Source organism: Marmota marmota, unplaced genomic scaffold (genome assembly GCF_001458135.2).
Source record: "Marmota marmota marmota unplaced genomic scaffold, marMar, whole genome shotgun sequence".
Taxonomy (NCBI): domain Eukaryota; kingdom Metazoa; phylum Chordata; class Mammalia; order Rodentia; family Sciuridae; genus Marmota; species Marmota marmota.
This window is the reverse complement of record NW_026000101.1, coordinates 18,097,909-18,124,456: the sequence shown is the minus strand read 5'-3', so window position 1 is coordinate 18,124,456 and position 26,548 is coordinate 18,097,909. Positions and strand designations below refer to the sequence as shown.

Below are 26,548 nucleotides of genomic sequence, written 5' to 3'. Positions count from 1 at the left end.
GGGCCTGGGGATGTGGGGATGTATTTCTGGGGGCTTTCTACTTGGGGTACTCCTTAGACAGGGACCAGAGAGGAAGAAGGGAAGAGGTGTTCAAGGCTACAGAACTTTAGGGAGCAAGATTCAGAGGATCTTTCTGTTTTCTTCCAGGATATGGATTCCAGTTCCTCAAGATAAGGAGAGAGGTACAGACACTGAGGAGAGAGAATGTCCAGGAATCAATATGGAACATTTGATTGGAAAGGTCTTGAGACTAGTCAGCCCTTCACATGGCAGAAAGCTAAAGCAGGGAAGCGCCAACATATACTGACATTTGTCTAGGCCACAATGACTGTAGGATCCTCATCTGAAAGTTGGCTCCAAATATCACTTAATAATTTTTGTTAAGCTTCAATTTCTCAAGGAACTGAGCCTGGCGTGCACTATTTCTTTAATTTTGGGGGCTGTTTGATTTTTCCAGGAAGACAAAGTTTAGTCCAGCAGAATCTATGAGATACATTCTCAGAGCCAAAATCTTTTATACCTTGCCTCTGGCCTTGAAAGAATAAGAAACTACTTGTCTTCAATGGGCAATGGACTTGCAGGTTCTCACCTCTGTGGCACTTCCTGCCCCTGTCTTTGCTTTCCGTTTCATACAGTTTTTACTCTCTGACCCCATTCTACATGGTAGGCACAACTTTTTGCTCAGAAGGGCAATTTTCAGCTCTAAAGTTTAGCTCTCTTCCCAGAGCAGTCTCCTATTTCCCCCCCAATCCTTCAACAAACATTTATTGAATACTTGTTAGTGTTATGTGGGGAGGTTTGAATAAATTAAGAGTTCTTTCTCTTGTTGAACACATCTCTGACACAAAACAAATTTTTATTATCAAACAGTTATTATAAAACAGGGAAGAACTAAATTAGAAGAGCCAAAGTATTATTATTTTTCCCTCTTTGTCATCCCAATAATTAAACATTGGTTAATTGGCATTTGTTTAAAAATTTGATATTCAGTGAGTCAAGGGGTAGGATAAGCATACATTGGGAAGGGAAAATCAACAAGCCCTGGTTATTGCCAAGACCAACTACCTTCCTTTTTTCCATGCTGGGATGGAACCTGGCACCTTGCATATGCCAGGCAAGTGCCCTACCACTAAACTATACCTCTGCCAAGAAGACTTTACAGGTGTGGAGATGTCAGGCATAAAACTCAGCCTATTTAAGGCAGAAAGGGGAATAAGGAAAATAGAAATGTGTGAAGAGTAGTGGGAGCACAGAGGAGAAATGGTGATGGAGGATTGTTTCCTCCTAGTATAGAGTGAAAGAACGACCGGACAAGGCTTGTGAAGTCAGAGAAAGTACTGGTTATTGAGGAACAGCTTTGCACATTTATAGAGCTGGGGGCGGTTCAACAGAGCAGGGTATTGGGAACTTTCTGATTGGTGGGTAAGGATTGTGAGGGTCAGCAAGGCTCACCACTGGGCAGCTCTTCCCGCCACTGTCTCGGGGCATGGGGAAGTTAGTACCGGAAGAGAAGCACCGTGGGTGCCATCTTTGGAGCTGGGGCGACTCCCAACACAGAGGGTCAGGCCTGGGCAGGAGCCTGATTTAGTCAGAGGCTCAGCTATGGGGTCACTGGGAACTTTGTGAGAGGGTTTGAAGCAACAATTGTGAGGCTTGGTCCCAGTGGCTAAGGCTTTACCTTTTTTTTGTTTTTTAATACCAGGGATTGAACCTAGTAGTGCTTAACCACTAGTCCTTTTTATTTTTTATTTTGAGACAGGGTCTTGCTAAGTTGCTTAGGGCAGCACTAAGTTGCTGAGGCTAGCTTTGAACTTGTGATCCTCCTGCCTCCACCTCCCAAGTCGCTGGGATTATAGCCACTGTGTCCAGCACTCTACTCTTTTTTTTTTAATTGATTAAAAATAAAAAAGACAGTGGAATGTATTACAATTCTTGTTACACATATATACCACAATTTTTATATCTCTGTTTGTATATACAGTATGTTGATACCCAAAATGTGTCTTCATACATGTACTTTGGATAATGATGTCTATCACATTCCACCATTCTTGCTAATCCCCTGCCCTCTCCCTTTCCCTCCCACCCCTCTTCCCTATCTAGAATTCATCTATTCCTCACATGCTCCCCCTCCCTACCCCACTATGAGTTAGCCTCCTTATATCAGAGAAAACATTCGGCATTTGGTTTTTTGGGATTGGCTAACTTCACTTAGCATTATCTTTTCCAATCCCATTTACCTACAAATGCCATAATTTTATTATCTTTTATTGCTGAGTAAAATTTCATTGTGTATATATGCCACATTTTGTTTTAATCCATCATCCACTGAAGGGCATCTAGGTTGGCTCCACAGTTTAGCTATTGTGAATTGTGCTGCTATAAACATTGATGTGGCTGTGTCCCTGTAGTATGCTGTTTTTAAGTCTTTTGGGTATATCTGAGGAGAGGGATAGCTGGGTCAAATGGTGGATCCATTCCCAGATTTCCAAGGAATCTCCATACTGCTTTCCATATTGGCTGCACCAATTTGCAGTCCCACCAGCAATGTATGAGTGTACCTTTTCCCCCACATCCTCACCAACACTTATTGTTGTTTGTCTTCATAATAGCCGGCACTCTACTCTTATGACTTCAGTTGCTGCTGCTGTAATCTCTCCCCTACCACAGGGCATTTAGTCCAACCCATTTCTGAGGTATCAGGCATAGCAGGGCCTTTTACTTTTTTACTGAGATGCTCAAACAACCTTACAATGGAGAAGAGGGAAAAGGCCCCAGGTGGATGGCTGGGAAGGATTTTTATTGAGAAGAAAAGAGAGATTCAGAATCTTTAAAATGCTTAAGAGAGGTGGTGACTCTGCTGGAGCAAACTCTTGCTGCCTCCAACCAAGCTTAGGCCTGTAGATCTGCTCAGTGCAGCAGCAAGGACAAGGTCAGAGAAAGGAAGGAAAGGTTAACTTTAAAAAGGTTTATGAACCCCTTTGCTAGTCAGCTTTCCATCACTATAGCAAAATACCTGAAGCAATTAATTAATAAAAGTTAAAATATTTATTTTGACTCATGGTTTTATAGATTCTAGTTTATAATCAGACAGACCCATTGATTTTAGCCCTCTGATGGGGTTACTAGATGACAATGGCAAGGAGCACATGATAGAGTAAACTGTTCACCTCATGGCCAGGAAGCACCTCATGACCTCTTAAAGGGAAAGCCCTCAATGACCTAATGATTTCCCACAAGGCTTCACCTCCTAATAGCACACTGGGGACCAAGCCATTAAGACATGGAACTTTGGGGGACACTCTAGCCATAGCACCTGAGTCTCTGAAGAGAGGTAGTTTGGGTGTGAGCTGGTTGGGGGCAGAGGTAAAGAGGGGAAAGGGAGATCCTTGTGCTTAGCCCAAGTCTGAGGCATGTTTTAACTGTTGTTAAGTATGCATCTCTCAAAGGAAACAATACTCATATGCTAGGCTAGATGGCTCCTGGGCCCTTGCTAGAGGGTCTCTCCAGTCTCGGGTTGGAAGAGAGCCTTTCTCTGTCCACCTGTCACTCCCTGGCTGGTGTAGTGACAATGACTGGGTAGCTTGAAAGTACAACTTCATGTCCAAGGCATCCACAGGAAGGGGACTTGAAACAACAATCAATATTCTCCCAAAGACACCCAGCCCTTTCATACTTATACTGCCTTCACCTCTTCTAGACAGTTCTGATACACTTGCATAGCCCACATCCCTGCAGTCCTGTTGAGCCTATCTCTGAACCTTTAGTACCACACTTCTTAAATATAAGCATCCATACAAATCATGTGGGGATATTGGTCTGGAGTGGAGCCTGAGTGTCTGCATTTCATACAAGGTCCCAGGTGATACTGATGTTACTAGTACAGGGATCACCCTTTGTTAGCAGGGTGGTGCCACACTATATACCCACACTATCCCCAGATAGCTCCTCAGAGAGCCCTCTATCTTGTCCTTAACCTGGTTCTATTCTTAGTGCCAGGAGGGGACAGCCATTTGCAAGGGAAGGAGAGGAGAGACTGCCCAAAACTCAGGTTGGGGAGGCAGTTCTTTAGGAACTCTGGCTGGTTCTAGGCATGAAGTCATTCACAACTATTTGTTCCAAGTGTGGTTCTTCTGAATTCAGTCATTTTTTTAGTTAATATTGCTTAGTTAACACCTGCTCTATGTACAGCCATAGCACTTGAGGCTTTATCTATATTACCTCAATCCTTCCCTGAACCAAGTAAGGTAAATATCATTTTAATTTTCAAACTGAAGAACCAGATTGTGTAAAGTAATATGTTCAAAGTCACACCTTGAAGGTGATTTGAATCTAATTTGTTCATCTTTCATACTCCAGTCCCTCTTCAGAGACATCACATAAAATCATGAGATTAATACCTTACCAGAACTAACACAGCAGGGGGACTGCTGTCTTGCAAAGCAGTCACTTGGAAGGCTGGCACCTAGTACAATCATGTCTCTAGAGCTCAGTGCATACTCAGGGCCCTTCTTCAGAAAATAGCATGGATGTTTTCTGATCATGAACTTTCTGCTCAATGAGTTCTCCACAAGAAGGAAATATTGAAGCCACTGAAGCAATCAATAACTCAGGATGGAGAGCCTGGCAGGAAACAGAAAGAAAGAAAAAGCACTGGGAACAGAGAATGCTGAGCCCAGGAGAGGAAAAAAGAGGGCAGTGCAGGAAAAGGAGAGGAAAGGAATCTTAGCCATTACATTAATTTCTGGCCCCACATTTTAGGGGCACTTATATTCTAGGCAGAGGGCTGAGTACTGGGTATATAAAGATATGGCTCCTGCTCTTGAAGATTATAGACCAGGAGTGAGGCAAATGAATAGCAATTTTCATAGTATGCTAAATGCTACAGCATAGATTTTTTTTTAATTTGGTAGAGTTTAATGGTGAGAAATATTATCTTTAAACTTGTAACCAATTTTCGATTAAATCTGTACATACATTATCATTCTACTTTTTTTTTTTCTTTTTTTTAAACATGGAGGGAAGGAGGGAGGGAGGGAGGGAGGGAGGGAGAGAAAGAGAGAGAATTTTAATATTTATTTATTTTTTTAGTTTTCGGTGGACACAACATCTTTGTTTGTATGTGGTGCTGAGGATCAAACCCGGGCAGCACGCATGCCTGGCGAGCGTGCTACCGCTTGAGCCACATCCCCAGCCCCTACAGCATAGATTTGTATAGAGTGTTGTAAATGCACAGGAGAGAAGCACCCATCCTACTCTAGGGAATTAGGGAAGACTTCTAGAAAGCTCAAGGATGAAGCATGTTGGGAAACAGAAGTGAACCAAATAGAGAAAGGAGTGAGGAAGAAGAAGAAAAGAAAGGCCCATGAGGAAGATGCATAAGATTATATAGCAGGCGAAAGAATTAGCTCAATTGTGCTAGAATGTTCAATGTTAGGAGGTAAAGTGCAGGTGATGAGACTGGGAGGAAGATTTAAAATGAGGAAGCGTTTGTAAATCAAATTCAGGGCTTTGGACTTGAACTGGCAAGAGTGGGGAGTCACTGAAGAATTTTCAGCCCATTGTCAGATTTACATGGGTAGAATCAGTCTGGGAGCAGTATCAGGAGAGTGGGCTAGAATGATTAAACTAGAGGCAGGATGGCCCTCTGGCCAAGAATCATTGCAAGAGGCAATAAGAACTTGAAAAAGACAGTGTTCAGGAGATTAGAAAAGGGGGATGGAGAAGAAAAACATAACAGAGGGTAGGCTACTGGGGCTTAGTGGCTAATTGAACCTGGGTTTGAGGGAAAAGATTTAGGCAAGGATGACTTGTTTCCCCCCTGACTCAGGTGACTGGGTGAATTGTGATGCCACCAAACAACAACAACAACAACAAAAAAAAACAGAAATACATTTTAATGACTTTGTTTTGTGCAGGAGTGTGTGTAGATTTATTTGGAGAAATAACATGAGGAACACCAAAATAAAAGGCATATGCAGAAAACTGGTAGCCATGGTAAAGGGTGCAGGTGACAAAAGAGACTGGAATCAAGGATGTCTGGGAAGGGCAGGGTTTTAAGAAGAGTAATGTAAGACAGGAGGAAACTAGAACCAGAATCCTGAAGGAGCTCTTGCTATATGACAGGAGACTGTTAGAGAATGAGGCTGAGAGGAAAGGGCCATCAGAGAAAGGCCAGCTGTCTAAAGACATAAAGAAAGAGAACTGATAACACACTTTTCTTGGACTTGTTGACATTTCAGCAAAAACTTTATTTTGTTCTCAACAATTATGGATCTGATCCTTGGAACCTTGAGATTTCCCACAGAGGGAAGCCCTCTGGTAGAGAAGTCCAGTCATGGTCGAGATCATGGTGGGTCTGCTGTTTTTCAGGAAGTGTGGGCTGAAGACAAGGAAATCTGGGCAGGGTCTGGCCAACCTAGAAGTGACAGCAAGGAGTGGGGTGTGGATTTTCCCCAAGTTCTGGCTGCATCAGAGTCTCCTGACTTACCCTTGGGCCACCATTCCCAGGCTGTGATTAAAAAAAAAAAAAAAAGCGCAACATTAGACTTCTAGTCCTTTGAGGCAGGAGGCAGTGCAGATTTAATAGGAGTGGACTGGGATTCCAGGACAGAGATGGGAGCAGAGGAGAAAAAAAAATTTTATTTTATTTTATTTTTTTTGGGGGGGTGTTATTGGGGATTGAACCCAGCATGCTCTACTAATGAGCTACATCCCCAGCCCTGTCTATTTTATTTTTATTTATAGACAGGATCTCACTAAGTTGCTTAGGACCTTGCTAAGTTGCTGAGGCTGGCTTTGAATTTGTGATCTTCCTGCCTCAGCCTCCCAAAATTGCTGGGATTACAGACATGTGCCATTGCACCCAGCCTGCATTGAGATTTTTACAGAACTGGGAACTCCTATTCCACCAATTGTGAACATCCAGATGGAGGCTCAACCTTGGAACTTATACTCTGTAATGTGGTAATCATAATTTCTCACTTTTAAAACCTCCAATAAGGGGCTGGAGTTGTGGCTCAGTGGTAGAGCACTTACCTGGCATGTGTGAGGCTCTGGGTTTGATCCTCAGCACCACATATGAATAAATAAATGAAATAAAAGATCCACTTACAACTAGAAAATATTTTTAAAAAAACCTTCAATAATACCTTTTTGTAAAAATAAATAAATAAAAGTTAAAAAAATCACTTGACTTACTTATTAACTTATCTTCAGGCATTGTAATGGAGTCAGAAAGCAGCATAGTTTCACTGTGCCCAGAGAAGTTTTAAAAAATTACAGGCATATACCTGTAATCACAGGAACTCAGGAGGCTGAATCAGGAGGATTATAAGTTCAAAACCAGCCTCAGCAATTTTGTGAAGCCCTAAGCAATTCATCAGGACCCTGTCTCAAAATAAAAATTAACAGGGCAGGAGATATGGCTCGGTGGTTAAGCACCCCTGGGTTCAATTCCTGGTAAAAAAAAAAAAAAAAAAAAGTACAGGTAAATATTTGTTCTATTTCCTGTATCCAAACAATGAAACTTATGAGTGAGTTGGCAGGGTACTAAAGTACAGGAAAGGCTTGTGACTAGCAACCTCAATGAGGTTGGACAGACTTCTCCTGAAATCTTGACCTTGAGGACCTACTACATTCTGAAAAAAAATCATGGGCAGGAACACCCTATCTTTGGCTATTTATAAAAAATAATTACAAATTCTGGGAATGCTGTCAAAATTGAATGAAAGTATTATGCTATTTGATGCATTTGAAATAACCCAGTAAATTGAATTTTTTTTTTTTTTTATGCTATGAAAGGATTGCTTGTTTTCTAGAGTTAAATCTTGGTTACAATCAGAAAGGAGACTCCAGAAGTTACTATGTTCCCTGGCAGGAGAACAATACTTTTTCTTCACCCACTCTATACCCTTGTAGCTATCATAAAATTAGTAATAAAGTTGCACATTGGGCCTCAAGGAAACACAGAGTAACCACTTCTAGGAGTATTTTGGCTTTTAAATGGACACCTAATTTCACAGGCAGTTGGAGTCTTTTCATATTATGACTTACATTCTTTTCCCAACCCCTTCTATTTTACACTCCAGTGAAACTTCCTGAGTGTTGGATTATTGGTGATTTTATCATAGTAATGGGGATTTTATCTTAGTACAGGGGCACTTTATCACTGGACACACCCCCAGGCCTTTTTATTTTGACAGGGTCTCCATAAGTTGCTAAAGGTCCTGCTAAATTGCTGAGATAGGCCTTGAACTTGCCATCCTCCTTCCTTAACATAGTCCAATATTTGGAGAGTAATTTTCTGCTCTTTGTTGGTGGGACTAAAACAAATTCTATTCATAGATAGGAGAAATGAACCCCCAAATCCTGGATGTCAGTCTATAGTAGATCCTGGGCTGCTCTGGATTCTGAGAAAATTTTGCTTTCTCACCCCCACTACCTCTGGCCCAGCTCCAGCCAGCTGCAAATTGTCTGGATCGCACTGCTTCGACACACTGATATTATCAGCCTTGCTGTGCCTGAAGCATGCAGATAGGAACAGGCAATGGCGCCATCTCACCGGACATAGTAATGTAATTTAGTTTCTGAAATCCAAGTATAAAATCTTGAAAGTGGATTTTTTTAAATCTACATCAGGAGGAGGGGTGGTTGTATGGAATTCCCAGTGGAAACCATCTAAATAGGAAAATGGCTTCTGTCATGTATTAATAAATAGTTCAAAGCAATGGAAAAATATACAGAGAGGATTTGTAGGGAAAGTTAAGTGCCTAGTCTTTCTCGTCTCCTTCCTCCTCCCTCTGAACTGTGCCTAGAAGTAAGGACCACTCTATTTGTGTGATCCCCAAGCTAGAACTGGCAGACTCTTCCTGAGCATTCCTGAGAGTCCCCTGTTAAGAGAGATCAACAGGTACTGCCTGCCCCTGGGGTCATGCCATGGCAATTTGAGTGGGCCTCAACAAGCACTTTTTTTTTTTTTTGGAAAGGAGTTATTCAGATACGGCTAAGAATAGGGGGCGGGGAAGGGGCCAAGCAGTGATAGAGTGCTTGCCTAGCATGTGTGAAGCACTGGGTTCAATCCTCAGTACTACATAAAAATAATTAAATAAAATAGGGGTGGGGCTGTTTTGATCCTATGTCTGTTCAGTGTTTTCTGACAACCTAGGGCTTCAACAATGTTCACCAGGCAATTAACTCACCCAAGGCAGAGGAACTCTTGGGAATTCAGACATAAGGGCAAGGAGACTATGAAAATAGTCCCTGGAACAGCAAACATATCTTGTGGCTGAAGAGTAGGTTCTGTAGATTCCAGTTTGCCTGTGAATGCACAAACTTTTAGAATCCAGAGAGATTGTTTCACTCTCTGAGAGACTAGGTCTGTTTTTATTCAGGCCCTGAGATCCCAGAAAAAAGCCTCCAGGGCAGAGAGTAAATGAGTTGTCTCAGGTCAATGCCTTATAGCAGCCCTGGGATTAGAATTTATGGGCCCTTCTTTCCAGTCAGCTGCTCCCTACCCTGAGTCCTGCACTGCTCTTCTTCTGAATGCTCAGGATTGTATTCAATTTAGTAAGGTTTGTGGTCATACAATCATGGCTCCTAAATAAAACAATGAGTACAGAGCATCTGCTATGAGGAAGGCAAACACAGGGGCGCCTTTGCCCCTGAGAACAGACGGAGAGCAAGCTCTGGCTGAGGTTAGGCTGTTCTACTTGAACAAAAACCAACACAAACAGACCTCTTGGGATCTGTCAAAATCCTCATCTGTTCTTGTTGCTTCTCTAGTCATTGTTGTGAGTTAAAAGAACCTGTGCTTAGTCCCATTGTAAGGGCCTTTCCTGGAAGATGGAATGAGCTATTTCCAGGAGCAAGAAAGAGGCCAGGCTGAGGGGACATTCTGGGTTCAGATCCCCTGAGCATTTTTTCACCATAAATTAGTTACTACATTGTCAATGGCCCCATCTCCAGGAGCACTACACAGCAACACCTCTTCAGGTGGGGTGGAAGCAGCCCCAGTCATTCAGACTAAATTCTGCCAGGTCTACTCATGGCTCAGTGAGATGTTCTTTCCTTCTTGCCCTTCTTTGTCTTTTATTTTATTTATTTATTTTTGGATTGAACCCAGGGGTACTTAACCACTGAGCCACATCCCCAGCCCTTTTTTATATTGTATTTAGAGACAGGGTCTCACTGAATTGCTTAGTGCCTAGCTTTTGCTGAGGATGGCTTTGAACTTGCAATCCTCCTGCCTCAGCTGCCCAGGCTGCTGGGATTACAGGTGTGAATCAACACGCCCAGCCCTTCCTTCTCTTATTGTGGCTGATTGGTGTAGCTGGAGGAGCCTGGCACTGTTTTCCAGGGGTTTCTCTATTTCACCAGTTAGATCAGTTTCTTTGACTGGGAAGTTCTTTAAGATATAAGGCATGCAATGTCCTTTGGTTTGATGGTTCCTTCAGTGAAAAACCCAGGAACCTATGAAAGTTGAAGAAAACAGTCTCAAAAGGAGGAGGACTTACATGAGATCAGAGCAGGGCTGATTGATAGAAATGGGATGGCCATGGAAGACTCCTACTTCATGTCTTGAAACATGCTCAGTATTACTTTGTAGTATCCCATCCCTCATGCCATGATGGAAGAGGTGATGTTAGAGGAAAAAGGCCCTCACCAACATGCAGAGTCCTACAGCCCTGAGGTATTAGGGTGCCAGATTCTGGCTAGAGACAGCTCAGGAGATGACCTGATTGTCTTGCAAGCTTACTTTACCTTCAGAGTGATGGTGACTTTAGTAGAGAGCTCAGTGGGTCTAGTTGTGTTTGAGGGGAGGTAGGAAAGGACTGGAAGAGATAAGGGTTGATCTTTGAAGAAGAGGTCAGGATCTTCACAGATAGGGAAATAAACAGGAAGGCTACTAAAAAATCAATAAGCACAGAGGATTAAGGACATGGGCATCTAGGTCTTTCAGACCTGGCAGGACAGGCAGGACTCATCTAGGAGCTCTCCAGGGTTCTGAACTGTATCCCCTGAAGACCTTGGAGGATTTGGACAAGAGCCCTTCCCACTGGTTAATGCTGACCTTAAATGCCACTGAATCATCTATGTCCACTGGTGATATCAATTGCTTGTCTGAACCCGTGTCCTGCATGGCCCAAAGCAGCTCCAGAATGATTTCAATCACTCCCTATTACCACAGCCTGGGCTTCACGCCAGCTGCCTGTCTCTCTGGTCAGATTTTGAACAATGGGTGAGGTTCAGACTCTTGGTGTGTGTGTGTGTGTGTGTGTGTGTGTGTGTGAGAGAGAGAGAGAGAGAGAGAGAGAGAGAGAGAGAGAGAGAGAGAGAGAAATATCTCCCAGTCACTCTGAAAGCTCAGGACAAAGCATACCTGGCTCAGGAACAAGTAGCCATAGGGAAGCGAGAGAGTTCTCCATTTAGTATATCCTCAGGATGCTGCTCATCTGCCTCTCCCCTCTCCTCAGCAGCCACTGCACACATGCCAGAATTCTCCATTCTGTCATTGCAGAGTCTGTTCTGCTGCAGAGAAGGTAGTCTCCTTTGTCTGCAGCAGAACACACCCGATTTATTCTCATCATAGATATTACAGAAATTTGGCAAAGAGCACCAAAATGTAAATTTTTTTTTTTCTAAATTCAAGGGGAATACAGTCACTGTAAAAAGTTCAGATAAGCAGAAATAAGAAGGAAAAACATCATCACCCTCAATCCTACCTCCCAGAGCTATCCAGTGTTAATTTCCTGGCACACAGTGGGTCCTTGTGTATGCATATGGAGTGTGTGTGTATATGTGTATATATGTATGTATGTACACACACACACACACACACACACACACACACACACACGGTTCTCTCTTCAAGCGCAGGGGCCCCAGCCCTTTGGCCCACCTTCTCTGGCCATCAATTTTCTGCCTCTCTGCCTAGGAGTATCCATTTTCCTCATACAAGTCCATTTGCCTGGCTTGGGTAAACCTGCTTCTGGCAGTTTGATTCCTGCCTCTATTTCCCACTCCTTTCCTTACCTGCTCTACTGACTCTTCTCTTGGGGTCAATATTCCTAAAATCCAGTGGTCTTTTCTCAGATGATCTCCCATTGGCTTTTGAGTGCTGACCAGATATTTCTGGAAACCTTATATTTCTTTGACTTTTATGCAAATATTCTATCCCTATTTATTCTAACACTTTCCTTATTATTTCTCTTCTTACACTGTAGGCACTCTACCCAGTGTGCCTAGTGATTTTTTTTTCAACATGTCCTTTCCTGGTATCTCAAATAAACATTATTTCAAGTAACACCTTTTTGGGTTTTATTCCCTAGTCTACATATCCATCTCCGACCTCTTTCTTAAATACCAGACCCACACTTCCAACTGTCTGCTACTTCCAATGATATCATGCTCCTCCATGGCCTAGTGCTTCCTTTCCCAATCAAATGAACTCAAAAAATGTGGGGGTGGGAGGAGTTTAAAAACGTTTATTTTGAAATATATACATACATATGCATATATATGTATATATATATATACACATGCACACACACACACACACACACACACATTGTACCATAGGCAATCTCTTAGGTATCACATTATGGTTTTAAAGTGAAATTCTCTAACAACAAATAATGCTGAGTATTTATTCACATGCTTATTTTCCATTTGGTTATCCACTTCAATGAAATACCTGTTTATGTGCTTTGTTAATTTTTTTTTTTTTTTTCTTTGTCATCCCTTGGTATCTGTTGGGGGGTTGATTCCAGGACTCCTGAGGATACCAAAATCTGTGGATGCTCAAGTCCCTTATAAGAAATGGCATATAACTTATGTGCATCTTCCCATATACTTTATTTTTTATTTATTTATTTTTTTAAATTTTTTATTGTGGGTTGTTCAAAACATTACAAATTTCTTGACATATCATATTCCACACTTTAATTCAATTGGGGTTATGAACTCCCACCTTCACCCCATACACAGATTGCAGAATCACATCAGTTACACATCCATTGATTTACCAAATTGCCATCCTAGTGTCTGTTGTGCTCCGCTGCCTTTCCCATCCTCCACCCTCCCCCTCCCCACCTCTCCCCTCCCCTCCCCTCCTCTCTCTCTACCTCCTCCACTGTATAACCCTGAGGGTCTCCTTCTATTACCATGCAATTTCCCTTCTCTCTCCCTTTCCCTCCCACCTCTCATCCCTGTTAAATGTTAATCTTCTTCTCCTGCTCTTCGTCCCTACTCTGTTCTTAGTTACTCTCTTTATATCAAAGAAGCTGCTTTGTTAATTTTTAAAAAATATTTTTAGTTGTAGACAGACACAATACTTTTATTTATTTTTATGTGCTTTGTTAATTTTTAAAAAATATTTTTAGTTGTAGACAGACACAATACTTTTATTTATTTTTATGTGGTGCTGAGGATTGAATCCAGTGCCTCACACATGCTAGGCAAGTTCTCTACCTCTGAGCCACAACCCCAGCCCTGTTTTGTTAATTTTTAATTGCATTATTTACTGATTGTTGGAAAAAAAAGAACCTTGATTCACACATTAAACTCAGATTAGCATGTATTTACTAAAAACAGTATATATAAATTATGCTGGCTACTGCAAATAAAAAGAAAAAAAACTAAGATGCTTATTATTATTAATATTATTATAGTTGTAGATGGACACACAATATCTATGTTTATTTTTTATTTTTATTTTTTAATTTGTTTAGTTGTAGATGGACAGAATGCATTTATTTTGTTTATTTTTATGTGGTCCTGGGGATCGAACTCAGTGCCTCACACATGCTAGGCAAGCATTCTACCACCGAGCCACATCCCCAGCCCCCTAAGACATTTTTAAACTTGGAGAAATTAAAAATTGTTAGTATGTTTAAAAAAACTTTTTATTTTGAAATAAATTTATTTACTTGTAGAGACAGTCTAGAGAGTCCTTGCATACCCTTCACCCACTTCCCCTAATAGTAGCATCTTACATAACCATAGTACGTTTATCCAATCTAAGAAATCAACACTGCTACAATATTATTAACTAAACTAAGGAGTTTATGCACATTTTTCCAGTTTTTCTACTAATATCCCTTTTCTGTCCAGATCCATATTACATGTAATTGACATGTCTCCTTAGTTTCTCAGTCTTTTCTTTACTTACATGATCTTGACTTTTGAAGAGTATAGGTCAGGTGTCTTCTAGTGTCTGTTCAATTTGGATTTGCTTGGTGTTTTCTCATGTTTGGACAGAGATCATGATTTTGGAAAAGAATACCATGGACGCAATGCATCCTCTTCATCACTGCATATTAGGAGGTATTTGCCTTATTACCTGTGTTATTAACCTTAATTACTTAGGGTAATGTTTGCCAGGTCTCTTTATTATAAAGTTACTATTTTTCTCTTACCATATTCTATTTATCAGAAAGAAGTCACTAAGTCCAGCCCATACTCAAGGGGAGGGAAATTAAGTTCTATCTCCTTGAGGGAAGAGTATCAAAATTTGTGGAACTATGTTAAAACTATCAGAGTAATTAATACATATTTTAAAACAGATTCTTATAGGCTATGCAAATATCTTGTTTCTCCTTAAAGTTTCACCCACTAATTTTAATAATCAATTTGTCTTGATAGCAGCCATTATTACTATGATATTCTAATGTAATTTTTATTTGCCTCATTCTTTCTATAAATAATGTAAAATTTAAACAAAATAAAAAATATAAAAGGGCTGGGGATGTAGCTCAGTGGTAGGTACAGTGCATGCTTAGCATGTTTGAGGACTCAGTACCAAAAAAAAAAAAAAAAAAAAAAAAAAAAGATATGTGTGTGTGTGTGTAAACTAGAATTCCTCTGAAAAGAATGTCTGTCCCTTTTCCATTTATTTATTCACTCATTTATTTATATCAGTATGGATTGGTATATATTTATTTTATTTGGGGAGTTCTAATCCAATACTATCAATATTTATTTTTTTTGCTCAGATTGTTACAGCTTTGACCACTGGGAGCTCTTTCAGGTTTGCTCCTGTTTCCTTTTGACCTGCCTATGAGGTCACTGAGGTCATTTTGATCCACCTCCTTCCTCTGTATAACTCTGAAAAAATAATTGTAAACATGGCAGCATTTTCTTCAAAATATCTAACATTGTTTGTTTGTTTTGGTACTGGGGATTGAACCAGTACCAAAGGGATACTTGACCATTGTGGTACCTCTCCAGCCCTTTTAATTTTCTTTATTTTGAAATAGGGTCTCATTTCATTAAGTTGCCAAGACTGGTCTTGAACTTGTGGTCCTTCTAACTCAGCCTCTCCAATTGTTGGGATTACAGGCATGCACCATTGCACCCAGGATTTTTTTTTTTTTTTTTTTTTACTTTGACACTGGTTTATGATATGTTGCATGGGCTAGTGTTGAACTGCTGGAGTTAAGTGATCCTTCCACCTCAGCCTCCCCAGTGCTGGGACTACAGGTGTACACCATCATACCCATGTTTGTATATTTTAACATTTCCTCAGCCAACACTCTGCTTCAGGTCTTTGACAACTTATCCCCATCTCACTACCCTGTCTCCTTTTCCTCCAACTCATCTTGTAAATTACTCTAAGAATACTCTTCTGAGAATTAAACATTTCTCTGATTATAGTACTCCTTTGCTTGAGACCCCCCCAATAGCTCCCACTACTTAAAAACTCATTGATCTGGCATTCAATATTTTTTAAAAAATGACTCCAATTTGCCAATCAGGCTACTTCCCCCAATTGCTCATCTTTCTAGATTCTTTGTTCTCTTTCCCCCATGTCAGCCCTCTACAATGACTTCCAATGTCTACATCTAGTGTGACTCATTTTAAGCCATTAAAATATCTTTATTGGTTTCCTTAACTTACAAAAGTAATGCATGTTCAATGGAGAAAACAAAACAATACAGAAGCAGATGAAGTAGAAAATGAGTCTGATTCTCCTCTGCCCTCCCCCTTCCTCAGGTTGGATTTAAGAATGAGTGGCCTTTTGGGCTGGGTGTGTAGCTGGGTGTGAGAAAGCACTTGCCTAGCATACACAAGACCATGGGTTTGATCTCCAGCAACACACACACACACACACACACACACACACGTCTCTTTATACACACACACACACACACACACACACGTCTCTTTATTAAAAAAAACACACACGTCTCTTTATTATAAATCAATGGCCTTTCAAGATTTTTCAGTATTCTCCTATCATCCTACTAAACTGCTATGTCATAATAAACAGATTTAGAGGTATGCTTGTTTACATGAGTTCATAATACAAATATGAAAAGGTTAAATTTAGAAAAATGTAGATCTTTATGTTTGTATTACAACTTATAGTTTCAAAGCATTTTCCTTATTATTATCTCTCATCTCTGACAATCGTAAGAGAGAGAAATAGCATCTATTATTTAATCCCAATTTTGCAAATAAAAAAATCTGAAATCCTGTCAAGCTGAGCAGCTCCCCTGGAATCTCCTAGCTGGGACAAGGTTCCAAGTTTTCTGGCCCCTTTTCTACTTTACCACACAAAAAGACCATATGGAAAACCACAACACAATAAGCAGCAACACTGGGCTAGGATGTGGCTCAAGCAGTAGCGCGCTTGCCTGGCATGCGTGCGGCCCGGGTTCGATCCTCAGCACCACATACAAAGATGTTGTGTCCGCCGATAACGAAAAAATAAATATTAAAAAAAAATCTTTCTCTCTCTCTCTCTCCCTCTCTCACTCTCTCTTTAAAAAAAAAAAAAAAAGCAGCAACACTAATGGGAGGGAGGCCAGAAGCCAAAGAGAACCACCCAGAATATTCAAATATAAGCAGTCATGGCTTTACCTTGGGGAATGTGAGAATAAATTTGTTCCTTTGCTTCTCTTCTATGGCAAAGATAAAACTGCAGGAAATCTTTCAACAGGTAGTAAGATTCAGGACTATAACTGTTTAAGGTTAATGGCTTTCTATTCCCCCCCAAAAATGCCTTGCTCTTGAAAGCCACAGGGCTCTGCAGAACTGAAGTGAGAAGATATGAGTCAGGTGTGTCAGGTCCAAGCTGGGGATGCCTAGCAGGGACAAGATTTTTAGATTTTTCTTTTCCTTTTTGAACTGGGGATCAGACACAGGGGAGCTTTAACTCTGAGTTACATCCCCAGTACTTTTATTTTGAGATAGGGTCTTGCTAAGTTGCTGAGGGTCTAAGTTGCTGAGGCTTGCCTTGAACTTGTGATCCTCCTACTTCAGTCTCTGAGTTGCTGGGATTATAGGTGTGTGCCATCACACCCAGACATTTATCTATTTTTTAGACTAACAAATCCCTAGAAGTGGAATTGCCAAGGAAATCAATGGGCATGCAGGCATTGTGTTGTCTTCCAGAGAGACTGTGACAATCTATACTCTTACCAACTCCATGTGTGTGGGGGTAGTTGGGTTTTATTTGGGGGTAGGGTACCAGGGACTGAACTCAGGGGCCCTCAACCACTGAGTCACATCCCCAGCCCTATTTTGTATTTTATTTATAGACAGGGTCTCACTGAGTTGCTTGTGCCCCACTTTTGCTGAGGCTGGCTTTAAATTTGTGATCCTTCTGCCTCAGCCTCCTGAGCCACTGGGATTACAGGCATGCTCCACCATGCCTGGCTGGGTACTCATTTTTAAAGTCAAAAAGACCTGAATTAGTTTCAAGGGCAGCTTGAAAGTTTCCTTTGTCAAATTACCTTTGTTAACACTCCTTTCCTTTCATGGGTGTAATATTGCTTACTTTGCAAAGCTAGTGTTAGAATGACATGGAATAATATATGTGAAATGCTTTATAGCATGTATGGTGTTTATTTGTATGTTGCTCTCTCCTTATTTATAATATCGTTACCATCTAAAGTATTCATCAACCCCAATTTCCTTTTCTCTCTCTCTCTCTCTCACACACACACACACACACACATACACACAAAAGAATATCTTGGAATTCTGACTAACTTGAACTTTGCTAATCAACAAGAGTATTACTCTCTTACTGAGCTTGAGTCTGAGCCTCCCAGGAAAGCCTTGAAGCCAATTTCCACAACTCTATCTTTCATGACTAAATCACAAAGAGACAAACACTCCTATCTTCCTCCAAATTAACTTTAGTAGGATCTTAATCAGGGAATACCTACTCCCCAGGACACTGCGATTAGGCCATTTTAATAGTTGGCCCTTTTTTCAGTAAAACATGACAGTATATTACAACCCACTCCCTATGTCTTCCTACAGCCTAACAAAAGCAGAATCTAGAGCATGGTTTCTTGGGGCTTTACCAACAGTACTGATTTACAGTTGAAATTTACCAAGGCCCAGTGACAACTCTCTGAGATGCCAAAAGAGGGCAGTGTAGTGCCATGGTTAAAAGCTGGGCTTTGATGTCACATAACTGGGCTTGAAATGGCTTTGCCACTTAGCTGTGTGTCCCTGGATCTCTCTTTTCCTCTCTATAGATTAAGGGATAGCTCCTTTACAGAATTGCAAGGATTAAATAAAATGTTGTGTGTCTGATAGCAGTAAGTGCTCACAAACAGCAGGACACACCCCTGGAGGAAGCTTGGTTAAATATGACAGTCAGAATTATATAGGATTACCAAGTAAAGGAAATAAGACTGAATTCATTCAAGTCATACATTCACTCAACAGGTATATAGTGAATGTCTATAAAAAATAAAATAAAGATATTGTGTTCATCTACAACTAAAAACATTTTTTAAAAAAAATACCTTGTAAGTCATCTGAAGAATATGAGTGGAAGTTGTTGAAATGTGAGGGGCTATACTGAGCATCCCTGCTACTGGCAACATTTTCCTCTGGTATCTCTTCTCATTGTATGAAAGGAATTGGGCTTCAGATAATTTCTGCGGTGACTGTCCAGAAGAGGAAAGCAAAGTAATATGGAACAGGTCCTTCTAGAAACAGAATGTGGTACTCTGGATTCTTGCTGCCCAAAGAAGAGCTAGACATGAGGAATGTGGGTGGGGTATCTAAGACTGTGAGGCTGTCATCAGAAATCCTATGTAGTTGGGCCTCCAAATCTGTGGGTTCCACATGAGTGAAGTCAATTAATTTAAGATTGAGAATATTCAGGAAAAAAGTTGAGTCTACACTGAACATGTACAAACATTTTTTTCCTTGTACTTACTTCCTAATAATATAACAACTACTTTTTACATGGCCATTTATATTGTGTTAGAGATTATAAATAATCTAGAGATGATTTAAAATATATAGGAGGATGTGCATGTGTCATATGCAAATACTAAGCCATTTTATAAAGGAACTTGAGTATGCATGGATTTTGGTATTGGCAGAAGTCCTGGAACCAATTCTCCATGGATACTAAAGATGACTATACTTGGTGATTGTTACTCCAGAGTTCCTAATGTTTTCTGGCTGCTGCATAGCAGTCCCCAGCCAGCCTCCACTTCTCCAACTTCCTGATTCAATAGAGACTCTATTGCATTGGACATAGTGACCAAAGGACTAACAGGTATTAGGCTAGGTAATGGAGGTACAGAACTTTTGTGGACAGGGGCAGGGCCTGGGTATGGGTACAGGTTTGTAAGAAGCAGCTCCCAACTTTCATGTGTTCCCAGTTAGCTGGCTTACAGGGCTTACAGGGATGAATGTGCTGTATTTGTCAGGGGTGCACACAGCACATAGGCTCTACAGTGTCACCTCTGTGAGGAGAAGGAACTAGGAGTGGAGAGCCTAGGGCAGCATAGGAATGCCAAAATACCAGAAGGTAATAATTGTGTTCCAGCTCTCAAAGCTCCCCCCCCACCCCGCACCGGGTACCAGGGATTGAATTCAGGGGCACTCAACCACTGAGCCACATTCCCAGCCCTATTTTGTACTTTATTTAGAGACAGGGTCTCAATGAGTTGCTTAGTGCCTTGCCATTTCTGGGGCTGGCTTTGAACTCACAATCCTTCTGCCTTAGTTTCCTGAGCTGCTAGGATTATAGGCATGCACACTGTGCCCAGCTCTCATAGGTTTTTTAACTTGGTAGGAAAAAGAAAAGGACCTAATAGTGCTAGAGCTGCCCACCCTATTCTTTCTCCCAACTTCTATCAGCCTACATCCCAGCTAAACGGGAAACCAGGCTTGGGTCTCTGCCAATGCCCAGGCTGGGGCAGGAAGCTCAGGAAACAAGTGAGAAAGACCCTCCTCAGCACAGACGTCTACTCAGAAATCCCTGGAAAGGTAAAAGCAACCCAAGCCTGCTAAACTCTTTCCCACAGGAGAGAAGACAAGAGCTATTTCTCCTTCTGGGGTCAAGCATATCCCCAGAAGGATTCACAGAGAGCAGACCTAGAACTTCATGAGGGGAGATAATGCTGTCTCAGTCAGAATAGAAAAGTTAGCGCCCTCCCCTAAAGGAAGGTTATCAGTGAAGCAGGGAAGTATATGAGACCTAAAGATATCCTAGTATCATCTTGTGTGGATAAAGAAGGAAATGATGGTGCAGAATAAGGGCAGAGGTTGAAAAAAGTAGACCTAAAGGAGAGAGGCCAAAGACCAACTGATACTGATGGGGATGAAGGCAGAAAACTAAAAGGGGTTCTTTGTTGTACAAATGTGAAGGAAACTCTAATGAAATAATGGGCTGCAGTAATGACAATCAAGGGTTGTTAAAAACACTAGGTAAAAGGCTGAAGGGGGAATTCTGTAATGGATTTGCAATCAGGCAAATTACACCACTAATCAATTTGAAGTCATAAAAAATAGGACATGTCATGTGTCTCCTCATGGAAATGAAGATCACACCTCAGAAGGCAAGCTGGAAAGTAAATGGCAAACCTCAAGCATTCTTCACAAAAAGTCAGATCTGAATCTGATCAAACCTTGACATCTAACTAAATTTTCAGAAATATAGGAGACAGAAGAATAGGATAAGAAACACCAAAGGGATGCAATCAACAAAACCCAGAATGTGGGAGACTTTACAGAGCAAAGGACTGATTTTTAAAAACAAATCAATTGTAAGAAAAAGTAGGAGGAACTGTAGATTAAAAACATGTAAGCTTGGTGTGATGGCACATGCCTGTTATACCAGTGACTTGAAGATTGCAAGTTCAAGGCCAGTCTCAGCAATTTAGTGAGACTGTGCAACTTGGCAAGACCCTGTCTCAAAATTAAAAAAAAAAAAAAAATGGACCGAAGATTTTGTTCAGTGGTAAATCACCCCTTAGTCCCTAGTACTAAAGAAAAAAAATTTTTTTAAAGAGACATCAAACAAATACAATATGTAGGCCAGATTCAAACAAACCAACTAAAAATTTTTTATGTTAAGGAATTACTGGTTTTAGGTGTGATAATGGTATTATGGTTATATTAAACATGAACTTTTTTAGAGAAACATACCATGATTGTATAGTTGAATAATTATTCAGAATAATCCAGTGGGTAGGGTATGGGGGAGGCAAGATTAGTCTGGTGTCAATAACTGTTGAAGTTGAGTGATGTACACTAGTAGGTTCATTTTACCTTTTTCCTCTGCTCTGTGTATGTTTGAAATTTTCCATGACAATATGTTAAAAAAATGGAAGAAAATAAGCAGACTGGAACTGCCTCCTTCTTTAGTCCATTGATGACAGGACTGGGAATGGGGAGGAACAGCAATACAGACCTTTTTGAATCTTTCTTGAGTTCTGAGAGCTGAACTTTGGGAACTAAAATAGAAGCAGGATACTTTTACCTACCATCAACAGTGGGCTCTCCAGGAAGGTTCCACTGTGCCAATAGCACTCTGCCACAGGCATGGCGTGGAGGGGCAAGGGCAGGGCCTCAGCTATACTCCAGAGCTCCCCCTGCCCAGATCCACTCAGTGAAATCCTCTCTGGGAATAGATGGGAACACAGAGCACTTCCATCTCTAGCCTGATCTCACCACAGCCTTGTAAAGGAAGCTGAGGACTCTTCTTGTTTGGTGAAAAGAATAAACCATCTCCTTACCCTTTCCCACAAAAGTTCCCTTGGGAACCTCTGATGGAAAAAGGAAATCACCAACCCTTTCATCACCATCAACCCTAGACCAGAAATGATGGAGTAATTTGCAGTTCCTTTTCACATGTATGATCTTATTTATTTTACAAATAGCCCGAAAGAGGTTAGGAGACAAGCCAAAGGTCAACAAATTGGTAGCTAGAGTGTACCCAGCTGACTTCCCACCACTGCTGGGCTCAGCTCCTGCCTTGAGGCATGTGTCCCTCACTAACTCATCCTGGTCTTCCCATCCACTAAAGGATACTCAAACTGATTTCTCTTGAGGAAGCTTCTGGGAGATTGTCCTTCTATTGCACCTCAGACCCTGGCAAATGAAGGATGTGAAATGAAAGGGTCCATGAGGAAGCCTACCAGCTTCCCCTGACTTTTATAGGTTCTCGCTCTTCTTCCCCAAGCCATTAGCCACCACTACTTACCCATGTCATTATCCTCACTTGTCCTTTCCCTGAGTCTGTGTTTTCCTTTAAGCCAGGGATGGAAGCATCAGGTCAACTGAGAGCAGACAGGACTTTCTGGAAAATCTTCAGGGAATAGCTTTAGGATTCACAGGAAGCCCAGTGAAGGCCCCTCTCATCAGATGCTGCAATCTGTACACCAATGTGGCTAGTGGTTTTCCCCTTAGGGGCAGGCCTGCTCTCACACAGAATGGCCTATAGCATTTGGTTTTTGTGGTAAGCAGAATGTGAGCCTCATGCCTGACATACTAAGAATAGGACATCCAGGCTGGCATTCTTCCTCCAAGATCTCTAGATACTTTTTCCACCTCTAGGAAGATGCGTGCAAGTCATACAGTGTTGGAAGATTCAGGTAGGAGCTCTTCATCAGCAGAGCTGTTTTTGATCATTAAATATTAAAGATCACAAATCTATTATTAGCCCTATGACAAAGCTGGCAGTAGTTATAAGCTCTGATACCAATGAAAGAAGGGCTACATTGGTCCTCCTATGTCCCTCACTTCTAAAAACTTACCTAATGCTGCAAAGAGAGGATGGAGAAAGGCCAATTTAGAAGGAACTCAAATTGTACAACTCAGCTGGGAGCCCCTGACCCACTGGGGAGCAAGAAGTAAGTTATTCCTTGTCAGAGCATTCAAGGTCCTTCTCATCCTGTGGTCTAAATTTAAACATCACTTTCTCATAGGAGCCTTACCTGACATCCCTAATCTACTGTAGGATGAAAATTATTTTCTCTTATTCTACCTTGTTCTTGTCTTTTCTACCACTTGTCATAGTTTGTAATTTTATTTGTGTGCTTATTTGTTTATTTGTTTTTTCTCTACCACTGGATTGCCAGGTCATAAAAGCAAGAAACATGTTCACTTTTTTCATTATTTTATTTCCTATGTCTGGTACAATGTCTTTCATGCAACAGATGCTCAAAAGATGTTTTTTGAATAAATAATGAATTCCCCAACCACATATTCCTCTGAATCTCCCACAGTTTCCCAGCATGTAACTTCTACTTTACTCACTAATTCTGACCTACTCATTTCTCTCCATGTCTCTACTGTTCCCTCCTTAGAATTACCACGCAATCTCTTCTCCACTGTTACTCATCCTTAAAGGAAACAGAGCAAGTTTCTTCTTTGCTAAGTTGTAAGTTCTGAAAATAGAAGCTATATGCCAATGAGATCAAATGGGAGTTGGGAAAAAAGACTCATAATACAACATATCAAAGTGGCACCCTAAATCAGAATATCATGTATCAAGTTATATACCAGAGGTTATAAAAGCTTTGGGATTGGTTGAGAGCATAAAAGAATAGTTGGAGAGGCTTCCTAGAAAAGGAGGGTTCACAATGATCTCTGAGAGTGGAATAGTTAGAGAAGGAGATGGGAGAGAAATCTTAAGAGGAGAGAAGGTCTGAGGATACCAATAGATGAGAAGAGGTGAAGGGCTTGGTCAGATCTTTAAGGAAGTAATTTCATGAATAGCTGTGAGGACAAAAGCCTAGTGTAGATGGCTTAAAGATCAGTGAAGTTTAAGCTTGATGTATAAGAGTTTAAGTAAGTCCCAGGTTGTGAAGAAAATATCCTGAGCCTGGGAGCCAGGGTACCTGTGTTCTAGTCTAGACAATGCCAACCTTCAGCAGAGTAATGGCCAAGACTATTTACCTTTCTGGGGCTGTCCTTGCTTATCTGTAACATGAGAAAAAATTATTTTCCTAATTTAGTTCACAAGGTGGTTCACGTGCTCTGGAAACATCTTTTCATCTCTCTTATAAAGGAATTTAAGATAGGGTTAAAACCATTGCGCTTTACACAAAGATGATGCAGTAGGACCAATAGGACGGGTAAAATAGAGAACTTGCATCTCATTGAAGGAAAGAGAAGGATGCATGAAAAAAATGGTATTTTTGTAATAGGTCTTGGAACATAACTTTTGAAAGTTGGTATTACAGAAATTAGGACAGCATTCCTCATGCTAGTTCCACAGCGGAGTGTGTGTGTGTGCTGGTAATTGGACCTAGGGCCTCAGGCATGCTAGGCAAGTGTTCTACCACTGAGCTATATCCCAAGCCCTTACAGTGGATTTTTAAAAACATTGTTATATTGCACATACACAGAGCCTTGTTTACTGCTCAAATACTATTCTTTGCTCCTATTTTCAAAAGAGCAAGGCATTTTACAAGGAGCAGTGTGTTTTACAGGTGTCCTCCAGTGCATTTTAAGAATTGCTACCCCAGGGAATGGGGTGGCAGATAGGATAACATTCACACTTTTCATCCACTGGCCCTGGTTCCTCCCTGTGCAGCCATAGGTAACACAAAGTCTAATTTCTTTTTCTTTCCTAAGCCCAGTTCTTTAGGCATTTGAAAAGCTTACAATCCTCTGAGACTATTTATTCACAGGCTGAACTGCCTCAGTTCTTCCAACTGTTCTCACACGATGTGGTTTTGACTCCTTTCATTATTCAGTCACTCCCTCTCTTGAGTGATATCAGCAGAGAATGTAGAGCTTCAGATAGTGCTGACCAGTAAAGAAGAGAGAAGACTAGGACCTGAACTCTATACTTTTAATAATGAAGTCCAACAGTACATTAATTTCCCTGGTGGCTGTTATGTAGTAGTCTTTCCCCCTCCTCCACTCCTGTGGTACTGGGGATTGGACTCAGGGATGCTTTAACCACTGAGCTAGATCACCAGCATCCCCCACACCTTTATTTTTTAAAATTTAATTTAAGTTTTATTTTTGTAGTACAGGGGATTGAATCCAGGGTCTCATACATGCCAAGGAAGTGCTCTACCACCAAACCACATCCTCAGGCCCCTTTTTATTTTTTAATTTTGAGACAAGGTCTCACTAAGTTGCCTAGACTGGCATTGAACTTGTGATCCTCAGATCCTGAGTAGCTAGGATTACAGGCATGCTCCTCTAAACCAAGCTAATGGTCTTGTATAAAGCCTTCCATCCACTAAAACACTAGCTATTCAATCATACAGACTCATTTAGATTCTATTTAAACTTTACCTTGCTGAATTCAGGTAGCTTTTTTTGTTTTAATCTCCGCTATTTTTCTTAGAATAAGAGTTATAAGTAGGGGGCTGGGGATATAGTTCAGTTGGTAGAGTGCTTGTCTTTCATGTACAAGGCCCTGGGTTCAACCCCGAGTACCATCAAAAAGGAAAAAAAAAACCAAAACACTAGTTAACATTGTGGTATGATAGAATGTATAGTGTTTCCCAAAGGAATTTTCCTATGGAGACTCCTCCTACCCCATGAAGTATGCCATAGGATTAATATTCCTAACAATATACTAAGGGAAAAGTAGATCTAAGCCATGCTTGTATAAGGGCTTCGTCAACTCCTTTATAAGGATAAAATCCATATGGAAACTATAAATCATTTTATAGCATGTACATAATCATATTTAAGTTAACTATAATATATATGGCTCTCACTCTACAGTTTGGGTGTAGTTAATTCAGTAAATCTTAGTTAAACTAAGTTAAACTAACTTAGTTACTAAGTGCACTTTAACTAAGATTTGGGTGCAGCTCAAATTCTGATTCTCCCCTTCCCACCTCCTCAGAGGCTCCCTGTACCAGTTTTCCCATGGTCTGCTGGAAGGTACAAGGCAACTAAGCCCAAGAAGTGGTTTCCATGTTCCCTTTCCACACGTAAGTCTCCATCTTTCAAGGAGGGAAGAGGGTCTCTGAAGTGAATCAGATCTAAGTAAAGAAGTCTGTTTTCCACTTCTGTTCACCCTAGGCTACAGGCAAGGACAGCAGGCAGCTGAGGCCTGGGAATGACTCAGCCTGAATCCCAGCTACCATGGAAGCACCTGTCTAGTAGAGGCTAAGGTACCTTTGAGTGATCTCACCCTAGAAGATTGCTCCTTTGGCATACTTTGTCTGGAAGGAAGTAGCACCAGTTTTTTACCCTAAGCCCCGCTTTCAGGGTGGTCTCGGAAAAGGGAGATATAAATACTTTTCTATTCTCACAGATAACGCCATAACACACACACACACACACTCTCTCTCTCTCTCTCTCTCTC

At 41.0% G+C, this 26,548-nt stretch overlaps 1 protein-coding gene and 1 long non-coding RNA gene across 8 annotated transcripts in view; both read right to left on the bottom strand.

Annotated features, from left to right (window-relative positions):
- The window catches only part of Fam219a (family with sequence similarity 219 member A), a 60,722-nt gene that overhangs the window by 22,070 nt on the left and 12,104 nt on the right, over window positions 1-26,548 (bottom strand). The gene's annotated exons all lie outside the window — the stretch shown is intronic.
- LOC125610703 lies at window positions 6,231-12,709 on the bottom strand. The gene is made up of 2 exons (XR_007340704.1): window positions 11,381-12,709; window positions 6,231-6,511 (listed from the first exon to the last, which is right to left on the bottom strand). It is a non-coding gene; the product is annotated as an uncharacterized LOC125610703 (long non-coding RNA).